Source organism: Trifolium pratense, linkage group LG5 (genome assembly GCF_020283565.1).
Source record: "Trifolium pratense cultivar HEN17-A07 linkage group LG5, ARS_RC_1.1, whole genome shotgun sequence".
NCBI classification, from domain to species: Eukaryota; Viridiplantae; Streptophyta; class Magnoliopsida; order Fabales; family Fabaceae; genus Trifolium; species Trifolium pratense.
The window spans coordinates 30347015-30352795 of record NC_060063.1 but is presented as its reverse complement, the minus strand read 5'-3'; positions in this window follow the sequence as shown (position 1 = coordinate 30352795).

Below are 5781 nucleotides of genomic sequence, written 5' to 3'. Positions count from 1 at the left end.
AAAAAAGGAGTGTTTGGCTCAATACCTCTCGGTTGGGTCGAATCAAAGAACCGGTCAAAAAGTGTGCGTTACCTTCCTTTGCCTCTTGATCACATGAGTGCAACAAGCTATTGCACTGCAAGTTTCACATATCACACACGGAGAAAATCAAGTAATTGATACTCAAGTAATTAGAAAGAACATGCCAAAATGTTGAAACAAACTCTAAAAGTAAAAACCATTCCACAATCAAACAAGACAAAGTTCAAATTCAAAGTTTAAAATAGTACAATCCAGCCAAATCCAAGCAACATCAAATTATTATTACAAAAAGTAGCATAAGAGTGAAAGGGAAGAAAGGACCGTAAACTCATGGGTTGCCTCCCATGAAGCGCTTCTTTCTCGTCATTAGCTTGACGCTTCATCCTCACAAGTTAGGGAGGATACTTCAACTTTGATTCAACCCGGCTCCTCTTGTTCTCTTCATTCAAAGGAGCAATATTAATATCAATAGGTAATGATTTCACACTTCCCGAATCACTCTTGAGATCTTCCCCTTTGGTCTTCAAATTGGTTCTTTCCTTCTTACTAGACCGTGATGGAGATTTCTTAGAACCTTTCTTCACCGAAGCTTTCAATGTTGAAGTGGAAGACTTTTGAGGATTGACAACCGGATCGGGCTCTTCTTCTTTGGCCATCTTGTGCAAGCAATAGATAGGAACCACACCATCCAAGACCCATCCTAGGTCGTCATTCACTTTCTCCGCTTCTTTTAACAAGTCATTCTCTTCTAGTGGAGTGAGCAAATCACTTATGATCACGGGTTTCCTAGCGTCGCCACCCAAAAACACATACTTCCATTTAGGAGGAAGTTCTTTTAATTCCGGTGGCTTTTTTATCGCCCTTGGCTCTTTCTCCTCTTCTAGGGGGTTATCCAAGTTTTGAAGAAAAATTTCAATCTCATGATCCCACTCTTCTTCTTTATCATCTTTTACCACTTCCTCTAGTACTTCTACTTTGAAACATTCGGATACCCCTCCACAAACTTCAAGGTCTTGGTTCTTGACCCTCTTCATCCTAGGATAAGGCATTCTAGCATATGGTGAAGGAACTTGAAACTTGGGGTCCTTCACAAGAGGTTTCTTGCCTTTCTTGGCACTAGACTCATTCTCCACTCTCTTTCCAACTTCACCCTCATAAGCTTTTTCTTCCTTATTTTTTTCTTCTTTCTTATTTTCTTTTCTATTTTCAACTACACCATCCTTCATCTTTTCAACTACACCATTTTTACTCTCATCGTTCTTAGGATTCTCCACTACTTTTTGTGATGAAACTTCTCTACTTCTCAAATTAATGGAATCACAACTTTCATTACGAGGATCCGTGGTGTTTCCACAAAAACCACTTTGAGTTTGTAGAGAAGAGACTTGCCTTACTAGTTGACCCATTTGGTTTTCGAGATGTTTGATGGAGGCTTCATGACGTTCGCTTGACACCTCTTGGTTTGCCTTCATCACCTCAAAATTGCTTTGAGTCATCTTCATGGCCAAGATAAGAGTATCTTCAAAAGATTCAAGGTGATCTTCAAAATGTTGATCTTGAGGAAATGCTTGATTCAGATTAGCTCCATAAGAACAATCCATGTGATTCTTCACTCCAAGATTGAAGGTGTTGACATGAGGATTATTTTGAAAGGTTGCTTGCACCATACATTGAGCTTCTAATTGTTTGGTAATGATTTGTAGAAAGACATTATTGAACTTGCAACTAGTTAAGAGTGCCTCTTGATTGTATGATTCAAACATATCTTCCTTCCGCTTTACGATTTGCTCGTGCTGCTGTCTCAATTTCAGAATCGAAATCCAGCTTAATTGGACCTGTTCTCCGCATGCACAATGAAACACACAAGTAGAACGCTCCGGGAGAAAAATATAAAACAGAAAAATAAGGAAAACACAGAAAATATGAACACTATTGCCTAGTTGAATCAATCACAATCCCCGGCAACGGCGCCAAAAACTTGATGATAAATTTCGCAAGTGTACGAAAATCACGTAGTAATAAAATATCGATCCACAGGGATTGTGTGATCAAACTAGTCGAACGGTGTTCATAGACATTATACAAAAAATACACATGAATTGGGGGTATGTTGAGTAATGAATTGCTAGAAAATGTGCTTGATAATATGGAAAGGTGAGGTAGAATCATCGGAATCATCTAGGCTATAGCTAACCGCATGCAACCTACAATGTATAAGAACTACTCAAGTATTCACAACTAGATCGACAAAATAGTGAATCGCAATCTCTTGTCAAAATCCACTCTATTCGTTGTCGATACTCCCCCGATCTCTCGGGCGGAAGCTACCTACAACGAATGATATTAACGCACGTCAATCGTTTGCTACACTCTATGCCTCAATCTCTCGACCGGAGACACTCGAGCGCTCAATTCAATTCAGTTCAGACATTAAATCAATACTCTCGCACGTGACTTAACTCAAAATCATTACAACACTAATGAAGGATTGTAAAGCATTAGAAACAGACTTGAATTGAATGAATACTATAAAGAGAGTATGATCTTACACAATTGCAGGTTACATTCAATGAACTACATCCTAAACTACCTAGATTCTACCTCCGAGGGAGTTTAGCTCCTCATCGTTCTTCGTACGCTTCCTTGCTTCATCGCCACGGCTTGTGAATCCATGATCTGATGCGCTTGGAGCTCTCCGCTGGAGTGTGAATCACGATCTTCAAGTTCCAAGACCAGAATGTAGTGAAAAGATGCAGAATTTTCCAACCAGAAAACAGAATTATGCAGAAAATATATATACAGAAGGCAACCACGCCGCGCGCCAGATCTACCACGCCGCGCGTGGTTGCAACTCCATCACTATGCCGCGCGTGATAACAGAATCACGCGGCGCGTGATCAAGTCAGAGGTAAACTTCTTCTTCAATCAAGACTTCACGCCGCGCGTGGTCAAAGCTACGCCGCGCGTGATCAAGTCAGAGAGCAACCCAGTTCCTGAACAAAGCTTCACGCCGCGCGTGGTCAGGTATCACGCCGCGCGTGATCAGAGTGAAAATCTTGGCTCCCTGTGAGCTCCATCACGCGGCGCGTGATGGGCTACGCCCCCAGCGTAGTGAAAAGCATTCATTTCCTGCAGTTTTTCCTGTTTTCTTGCAAAATAAGTAATCAAGCTAATGGTTAGATTTCTCTCATATTTATTGCTAAAAACCTACTAAAATGTATCTAATGTTGCTAAAATAGGCATGGAATAGAGAGTGTGACGATTTGTCATCAACTTCTAATCTCTGAAACAGATTCCGGCGTTCCCCACTGTGACACAGCTTCAACCTTCGCAGGATCTACCGCGATTCCTCCACTTGAAATTATATGCCCTAGGAAACTCACCTCTTTCATCCAAAATTCACACTTCGACAACTTGGCATACAACTTCTTCTCCTTCAAGACTTGCAAAACAATCCTCAAGTGCTCTTCGTGCTCTTCCTCGGATTTTGAGTAAATCAAAATGTCGTCGATGAACACCACCACAAATCTATCCAAAAATGAATGGAAAATTCGGTTCATATACTCCATGAAAACTCCGGGTGCATTGGTCACACCAAACGGCATAACTGAATACTCGTAGTGCCCATACCTCGTCCTGAATGCAGTCTTAGGTATGTCTTCCGTCTTCACTCTAATCTGATGGTATCCAGATCTCAAATCGATCTTACTAAACACGCAAGCTCCAACTAGTTGATCCATCAAATCATCTATCCTCGGAAGTGGATATTTATTCTTGATCGTCACTTTGTTCAACTGACGATAGTCTATACATAATCTCATGCTTCCATCTTTCTTCTTCACAAGCAATACCGGCGCTCCCCATGGCGAAACACTCGGTCGAACAAACCTCTTCTCAAGCAGCTCTTCAAGTTGCTTCTTCAATTCATTCAACTCTGACGCTGACATTCGATACGGCGCCATCGATATCGGACTAGTTCCAGGTACTAGGTCGATAGAAAACTCTACCTCTCGCTTTGGAGGCACGTCAGATATATCATCCGGAAACACATCTGGGAATTCACAAACGATCGGTAACTCTTCTATCTTAACTCCTCCTTCGAGTTTCAATGATGCAAACATCATGAACATCTCGGCATGTTCTTTCAACGCTTCCGATACTTCCTTCCCGCTCATCAAATGCAAGTTCTCCTCCGGCTTCGGAAAAACAACGGCCTTCTCATGACAGTTGATATGAATTCAGTTGAAGATTAACCAATTCATACCAAAAATTACATCCATACCACTAAGTGGAATACACACTAAATCCATACCAAAGTGCCTATCAAAAATGGTTACGGGGCAATTACGACATACTTGTCGGGTAATCACTGAACCATTAGCAGGAGTTTCTATTTCCATCCTACCCGTCATATCCGTTAAAGGAATACTAAGACGCTTCGCACAATCCAAAGAAATAAAAGAATGCGTCGCTCCCGTATCTATAATCGCAATTAAAGGAGTGTCATAGATGAAACACGTACCTCTAATGAGATTGTCCTCAAGGCTAGCATCCTCTCCACTCAAAGCAAACACCTTGCCCATCACCTTCTTGGGCTTCTTACAAGTCGGACTCTTGTGGCCTTCTTCACCACAATTGAAACACACCACTTTTACTCTGCAAGCCTCGGTCTTGTGGCCCAGTTTTCCACAATTCTTACACCTATCTCCCTTCTTCGGGCAATCATAAGACATATGACCCCTTTCTCCACAGTTGTAACAATTTCCATTCACCGGCTTCTTACCACCACTTGTATTCCCTTTACCGCGGTTGTCATAAGGTTTTCCGCGCTCTTGTCCTTTCCCTTTTCGGTCGTTCACAGCTTTGTAGTAGTTCACATTTGCCCTACCATCTTCATCACAGATCCTACTCTTGTTCACAAGGGTCGCAAAATCCCTTATCTGTGAAAATCCAATCATATGCTTAATGTCTGGACGTAGACCACTTTCAAACTTCACGCACTTGTCGTTCTCCGCTTCCAAAGTGTTGTAATGCGGACTAAACGCACACAAAGTCTCGAACTTGACAGCATAGTCAGCTACCGTCATATTTCCCTGTTTCAACTCCATGAATTCCACCACTTTCTTGTTCTTCACATCAACAGGAAAATACTTAACCAAAAATTCTCTTTTAAACATTGCCCATGGTATAGCCATACCACCGGGTCCTAGCCTCAACTTGGCGTTCTTCCACCACACGTTCGCTTCCTCGCGCAACACATATGTTCCAAGGGTTGTCATCCCTTCCTCGGAACAATCCATTGCTTCAAAAATTATTTCAAGTTCCTCCAGCCACTTGTGAGCTCCATCCGGGTTGTAACCTCCGGTAAATGTTGGCGGTTTATGCTTCATGAACCGTTCCAACCTCATCTCTACCTCTCTTCCAGGTTGATGATCTCTAACCACTATGTTGGTGAGTGCGGCCAAAGCCTCTGCAATCTGGGCATTCGTTCTCGCAGTACCCATGATTCCTGAACGAATCACAACTAGACGTTAGAAAGTACTAACAGTGTTCCCTACACATGCTCATACGGGGAAAAGAAAAGTCCTAATTGGTTCACACGAACCGACCTGCTCTGATACCACTATTGTAACACCCTAACCCATACTACCCTTAAAAACGTAATTTTAAAAACTTTTCAACAAGTGTAAAGGCAGAGTGCCACGCGGTAATTAAAACACAAGCATACACACAGAGCGTCATGAAGTTTAACATGAAAAG